We start from the raw sequence: 8,226 nt of genomic DNA on the forward strand, positions 1-8,226 counted from the left end.
TGGTACATTGCATTTCTGGTTGCAGCAGCAGCGTGAGCGGGAGCTTGGACCAGGGGCCTGTCCAGAAGCCGGTGAGTCAGAGATTTTGATTCTTTAACAAGCTTACCTCGTGAATAGGCAGAGGTACGCTGAGCAGGAGCGGACACGGGACTGCTGAGTAAGTGAGGTAACATATTTGTGTGGTTGCGTTATCCGAAACACTACTTGGGTAGTGTCTCCCAACCATCCTCCTCCTCTAACCAAAGGAAAAGGTTCTGTGCGACAGAAGGTAACTAGTTTATTTTTTATTCTTTATTTTTCAACAGTCTCTTCGGGGATTTAGAATAATGGAAACGGAGGTCAGGGCAGTTGAATGTTCCTCCTGCAGAATGTGGGAGGTAAGGGTCACCACTAGTGTCCCTGCTGACTACATCTGTGGGAAGTGCACCCAACTCCAGCTCCTCGAAAACCGCGTTAGGGAACTGGTGCTGGAGCTGGATGAGCTCCGGATCATTCAGGAGGCAGAGGGGGTTATTGAGAGGAGTTACAGGGAGGCAGTCACTCCTCAGGTACAAGAAAAAGGCAGACGGGTTACAGTCAGGGGACAGAAAGGGAACCGGCAGGCAGAGCAGGGATCTCCTGTAGCCATTCCCCTCAACAATAAGTATACCGTTTTGGATACTGTTGTGGGGGACGACTTACCAGGGAAAAGCAGCAGGGCACAGGTCTCTGGCACAGAGTCTGTCCCCTGCTGCTCAGGAGGGAAGGGGGAAGAGGAGCAGAGCAGTAGTCACTGGGGACTCCATAGTTAGGGGGACAGATCGGAAGTTCTGTGAGGACGAGAGAGACTCACGGTTGGTGTGTTACCTCCCAGGCGCCAGGGTGCGTGATGTCTCAGATTGTGCTTTTGGGATCCTTAAGGGGGAGGGGGAGCAGCCACAAGTCGTGGTCCACATAGCACCAATGACATAGGTAGGAAGAGAGATGGAGATTTAAGACAGAAAATCAGGGAGCTAGGATAGAAGCATAGAGCTAGGACGAACAGAATTGTTGTCTCTGGTTTGTTGCCCATGCCACGTGCTAGTGAGGCAAGGAATAGGGAGAGAGAGGAGTTGAACACTTGGCTACAGGGATGGTGCAGGAGGGAGGGTTTTGGATTCCTGGATAATTGGGGGTCTTTCTGGGGTAGGTGGGACCTCTACAAGCAGCTGTACAAAACTCTGGTCAGCCGCTCTTGGAGTATTGCGTACAGTTCTGGTCACCGCATTATAAGAAGGATATGGAAACTTTGGAAAGGGTGCAGAGGAGATTTACTAGGATGTTGCCTGGTATGGGCGGAAGGCCTTACGAGGAAAGGCTGAGGGACTTGAGGCTGTTTTCGTTAGAGAGAAGAAGGTTGAGAGGTGACTTAATTGAGACATATAAAATAATCAGAGGGTTAGATAGGGTAGATAGGGAGAGCCTTTTTCCTAGGATGGTGACCGCGAGCACGAGGGGGCATAGCTTTAAATTGAGGGGTGAAGGATGTAGGACAGATGTCAGAGATAGTTTCTTTACTCAGAGAGTAGTAAGGGAATGGAACGCTTTGCCTGCAACGGTAGTAGATTCGCCAACTTTAGGTACATTTAAGTCGTCATGGGACAAGCAAATGGATGTACATGGAATAGCGTAAGTTAGATGGGCTTCAGATCGGTATGACAGGTCGGCACAACATCGAAGGCCGAAGGGCCTGTACTGTGCTGTAATGTTCTACGTTCTGTGTTCTATGTTCTTTATTTAAGGAAAAATATCATTTCATTGGAGGCAATTCAGGGAAGGTTCACTAGGATGATTCCCAGTATGAAGGGATTGTCTTATGAGCAAAGCTTAAACAGATTGGGACTCTATTCATTGGAGTTTAGAAGAATGAGAGGTGATCTCATTGAAACATATCGGATTCATGAGAGGCTTGGCAGGGTAAATGCTAAGAGGATGTTTTCCCATTTGGTCTTATCATGACCTGTCAGGGCTGAGCTATTTTGGGCCCTGGTTTTTGCCAAATGTGCAATGTCTGCTGGATTGGGATCAGTCCTTTTTTGAGTACAAACTGAATAAATATGGAAATTTGTCTATTTTACATTGAGAGATTAGATAGAAACTGAGATATGCAACCCGAAAGAAGAGAGAAATAACAGATTGGTGGGATTGTGCAAAGTTTGCAGGCTATCTTATGGGACTGAAATATCTGGGCAAGGTGGATCGATCACAAGCTTTTGATAACATTATTGGGATTGTAAGAAAAATCAAAAATACTTCAATGCATTCAAAGATTCAAGCTTAGGCTGATGAGATATCATTATGGAATGGTTTGTGTTCCAAACAAGATACAAATAATAGAAGGCACATATTAAAGGGCATCAGTGGATTGAGCAGAAAAAGACTACCCTATTCTTGTTGAAGTTGCCAACTTTATCCTATGGCAATAACCAACAACTTACCATCAACTGAGGGCAAACTCATACAAATTTGTACAGCGAAATAAATCTGACAAAGAGCACAAAGACAAGGAAACTGTATGGAAGGATGATTGAAATATAATCCAGCAGAATAAATTCTGGAAAGGTAACACAGATGGATCCAACACTAGGTAGTAATTGGGCAGGAGGTTAAAAACAGATGTGCTACTTTTAGCATGCAACCTCAAACAGAAGCCTGTCAAGACCACAAGAAGATAAAATAACTTTGAGAAAGCCACAGGAAAAAGCAGGAGAGGTGATAAAACATCTCACAGAACAAAAATACTGTCAAATTTAAAGACAGGACAGAAAATCAGATGAAGGGACAGAAAGTCAGTGGTCATGGTCATCAGAAAAATAGATCAACCTTGATTTTATATTTTCAGAATGACTAAAGGGATGTTCAAGAGGAACAGGAAGGCATTATCTTACTTGAACCAAGAAGTAAAATCATGATGATATCCCGACAATAGGACAGCCATATCTATATCACAGAAGTACAAAAAGGTACAACTATTCCCTAGACACAATACAATGACGTCATCCCAGTGTTGAATTCAATAGTAGTTGAACGTGTGATCTCAAACACACCAGATTGAAATGTGCAACGAGAGTACCAGAACATCACAACTTGAGATTTAAATTTCGTGAGGGGAAAGGAGTTTGATAATGAGTTGAGGCTGGGGGAAGGGGTGGTTGATCATCGTAATAATTCTGTTAATAATTATCTTAATGATTACAAAGACTAATAAAATAAGTTAACCAATAACAAAGAGTTTTCATCCAAAACATTGACATTCTTGCTCCTCTGATGCAGTCTGACCTGCTGTGTTTGTCTAGCTCCACATTTACTGATTCTAGCTTTCAGCATTTGCAGTCTTACTGTCTCCTACTCATAGAATATGAGTTCCGTGATTAGGGCTGTTAATCTAATGTACTCAGGGAGCCCTGTCTGACAAATAAGAACAGGAATGTCAGACATCCTGTTCACTGTGAGAGTTGGCTCTAAGGGAGTTGGAGCAGTGTCAGGACTCTCCATGTGTAAATAAAGAGTTACTTGGTGACTGCTGAAGTGAAGAGGCAGCACACGAGAATCATAACTGTTTTGCCGAATTGCATTTTTGCCCAAGTGTGTGTTTATGGGATGCTGCCTATATTGGAACAGTTGATGACTAGTAGATAACTAATACGTTATCTTCTTAAGTATTTCCATAGAGTAGCATTATGTCAATTCTTTTTCTTGTCGCATTTTAACTGTGTTAATCAAATCATATCTGGAGCACAGTGCCTTACACTTGCCTTTAAAAATGTCTAAAAGTTAGGATCTAGGCTATCTCTGTAGCATACTTTGGTCTGGTCTCACCCATAACAGTGATGACATACAGCTATTCCACATGGCATTGTGGAATGGTGATGGCGAGCATGACGGGGCATAGCTTTAAATTGAGGGGTGAAAGATATAGGACAGATGTCAGACGTAGTTTCTTTACTCAGAGAGTAGTAAGGTTATGGAATGCTTTGCCTGCAACGGTAGTAGATTCGCCAACTTTAGTACATTTAAGTCGTCATTGGACAAGCATATGGATGTACATGGAATAGTGTAGGTTAGGTGGGCTTCAGATTGGTATGACAGGGCAGAGCAACATCAAGGGCTGAAGGGCCCGTAATGTTCTATGTTCTATGTTCTAAACTCACTGGCTAATTTGAACCATGCAGTGATACATTTAGGAGAAGATGTGGAAGAATGAAATTCATGCAAATCATGGCATCATGACTATTAACATGGCTTTGACATCAGTGAGAGAGAAGACGTCAGTCTAAAATGAGCATGTGAGGAGAGAGTGCTTTGACACTACACCAGAGATCTGTACTTTGTAATCTATATAAAGATATAAATAAAAGTGTTTCTGTATATAAGGAGTTAAAAACCTTACTTAGAGATAAGGGCCAAACTGTGCCAGAAGACTGAGATACTGCAGATCATTATATCAATGTGCTGGTAGTAGCACTGTCTTTAGCACAAAATGAAACACCTCCTCTGCTTCTGTTTTGTCCCCATCCTGTCATACATCCTGTCAACAGACTCCATGTGACCTTAGCTCTTAAGTTCACTTTGAAAATGCAGATATATTGTACCTACTAAATTACCCTTCTTTATTATTTCAGCTATTCTTTCAAACAATTCACAGCGCTTAGTTTTATGACCCTCACGGAGGTGGTGACCATAAAATTGGGTGCCCCACAGTGTCACTATTCTCAATGTCACCAAGTTGCAATGTATACAATGGTATGAAGTGTCTGCTCACTCCTGGATCAACAAAGGCCTTTAAGCTGCTGCAAGAGATTGCTTGAAGCAAATATAAACCATCCAGAGAAACCTGGCACCCTATTGTCCAGGCAAAGGGAGTGCTACTTCCTATTCAGCCTCCTGTGAAAATTGGATGCCTCCTACAAGATGATACCCCTCTTTCCCTGTTTCTCTCTTTCTCCTTCCCCATACCATGTCTACTCATTTCCCTAATCCCTCTGATCAAAGGTTAACAGCCTTGGCCCAATGAGACCATGCACACAATGTCAAGATAAAGAGTATCACAGTTTCATCCCCTTTGGTACTTGCTACATTCCCAACAGTGGTATACTCTTGGTGATGCTGCTTGAACCATAGAGCTGTTGGCCTTTTGATGGCTGCGAGTTCATATTGACTACTCTACATTATCTTCCTGCTTTCCAGATATTTTTGTATTAGAATTTTCAGTCAAGATTCCATTATCTTTCATATTGCAGTGTCCTCACATAAAGCTAGGGTTGTGTTCCTGAAAATTGTGATTTCGAGTGGAAAAAACAGGTAATAAAAAGTGAAAAGGCAGAGTTTCCCATAGGAATCAATATTAAATCCACTGTTAGGTACTGGGGGACAATCTTAGCCCAGGTAAATGAAAAGAAAAGTTGAAATACTATACCTTAGATGTACAGCACTGGCTGAAATAACATGCAAAGCAAAATACATCATTGAATATCGCAGAAGTGTTCCATAAATTCAAATAAAAACAACACTTGATTGTCTGTCTTGAGCAGTTCCTCTGACTGGAGGATGACTGGCTGGCGTTCTGGTTGATGGATTCTGAGATGGTAAATCCATCACTACCTGAAGACTCTGCAATATGGTGATAGCTATTGCTCATAAGTCAGTGTTTCAAGATGTTGTGGCCTTCACAATTGAAACTTGTCTGATTGTAGTTGGTCACCATGAGTTGCTGGAGATGTTTGACATCCTCAGAGATGCTTCAAGACATCTCTAATGCTCTGAAATGTCTGACTGGTGTCACAAGCTTATCTTCCTTACTTTTCATCAACCAACCCTGTTCGGGGCTTCAGAAATCCCTAGGAACCATAATTTGTGCAGGATGTATATGTTTGACATGACACGAGAAAATGAGCAAAGACCCCCATTATTCTTTTTCTGTTGCAGTCATACACCAGCTGTACATTCATAGAGTGAAGCCCTTTATAATTTACAGATGCAGCTAACAGTTTCCAGGGAACGTTTTATGGCCATGAGGTCAGTCAATGACATTCTAACACTTGAGGAAATCCAGTGATAACACCAAATGCGGCTGACCTTGCAGCCTGGTTGTCTTCATGAGTGGTGAAGTCGATAAAATAATCAGCAGGACAAAATAAATCATTGAACACCTCCTTGTTACACCTATGTACTGCAATCTGTGAGATGCCACGCAAGTTTTCTGTTATACCTTGAAAGCCACAACTGGCTTAGAAACAGAGCATGGGTGAAATTGGGATCAGAGATAATGGGAACTGCAGATGCTAGAGAATCCGAGATAACAAAGTGTGGAGCTGGATGAACACAGCAGGCCAAGCAGCATCTTAGGAGCACAAAAGCTGACATTTCGGGCCGAGACCCTTCATCAGAAAAGGGCCTAAGCCCAAAACGTCAGCTTTTGTGCTTCTAAGATGCTGCTTGGCCTGCTGTGTTCGTCCTGCTCCACACTTTGTTATCGTTGAAATTGGTGTGAGCTTCCCACCAGATCCATGGGGTTGCATGTTTTCTTAAATAATCTGTCATTATTAAAATAGCTAGCATTGCCTGTCTGTCCACTGCTCTTGTGGGTGTATGCATTGTGGATCCAAGGCCCGTTTTTGTCAATGCCTTCCCTAGATGCTGTCAGGGTAGCCTGCCCCTCTGCTGCTGCTTTTTGTTGCTCAAGAAGCCTGTGTTCTTAGACAGCAAGAGCTCTCATTCTTTGCATTTTATCTTCCACTCCAGAGGTTGCAAGAATATCAGATGAATAAGCGTCATAGTTATTGAAGTAATGGTAATGTTTGTAAAGGGGAGTCAGTGATGTGATAAGGTACTTGGCTATGGTTCTCATCAATTTAACTAATTATTAGAAAGTTCATTTAATTCTCCAAATGTACATAACATGAACACCACTCACCCAAAGCAATCCTTCTCCCACTTTAATCAAAACAATCTTCAGAAATGTTGCATTTGATACCGGGGCATAAGGTTGAAGCCCATTCCTGTACCTTCTTCCCTCCCTATTATTCTCTCATTTGTATGGATGGAGAAGAATGGGCACACTATGTGTAAGGATTGATGTACTGGAATAGATCTGAGAAGGAAAAAAGAGGAGATTGTTGTGATAAGCACGTCAGGATATAGTTGACTAGACTACTCTGCTCACCTTTGGTCAGGTCATTATAATCCTTTTTAGCACTGAGACTTTTAGCACTACACTAGTGCATCTCATTTCTTGATTGGCTTTGATTACATGTTCCTGCTTTCAGTGGCACGTTTCTCCCTCCTGGCAATAGGGAAGAGTGTCTCTCTGTCAGAACTTACATCTTTCAGTCCAGGAATGGAGCAGTGAAGTGAAGTGCAGAGTCAGTGTATTGGGTCTCCATTAGAACTCCTCACTCTTTTGTTCTCCCACCTCACCTCACCCTTCCACAAATCAGAACCACAACTCGAGTGTCCCTTTAAATTCAGCAATTAAAGTTACTGCGTATTGGTTGTCATATTCAATCTCATCTTGATTTGCTTATTACACCAAACCCTTCATTTTTTTTCTTCCCCCATCTTCACCAATCTTCACCAACACATCAGCCCTTACAACAACATGTGCAAGCTGGACCCAATGTAAGATATAAATGCAGTGGCAGCATTTTAAAAAAAGCACTGATGAATGCACAGCACTTATGTCTGGTTTCCCACATGCTATCAGACTTTCTCAATCCCCTCTACCTCTCACATTTCATTATGTTAAAAGTCCCCCATGGCTGACACCAAACATCAGCTGAAAACATTAACAAAGATGACCTTGTCATTCACTTCCTCTGCTACTGTTACCCTGCTCAACTTCATCAGAAATAACACAAAAAACAGTCAGTTTGGGGAATGTGAAATCATTTCTCCAGTCATGGATATGTGTTTCAAGAGGATGTTATGTAATATCCTTTTTCCGAATATTATAAAAGCAGTTATAGACAACCAACAGGAATTACTTCCCATAACTGATTTTTGACAGTCTCAGAATTTAAAGATGATACACAGATATCTATCAAAATAATTCATGAGGATATACCATTATTTTTTAACAGTAAGCTATTCAGTCAATGAATCTGCAAACCATATTTGAAAGCTGTCTACCCGATCACTATTTTTCAGCTACCTCACCATGGGTGCAGACTTGCAAAATCAGTCCTGCAGCAAGAATATTAAGAACCTCAA

Source organism: Stegostoma tigrinum, chromosome 2, assembly GCF_030684315.1.
Source record: "Stegostoma tigrinum isolate sSteTig4 chromosome 2, sSteTig4.hap1, whole genome shotgun sequence".
Taxonomy (NCBI): Eukaryota; Metazoa; Chordata; class Chondrichthyes; order Orectolobiformes; family Stegostomatidae; genus Stegostoma; species Stegostoma tigrinum.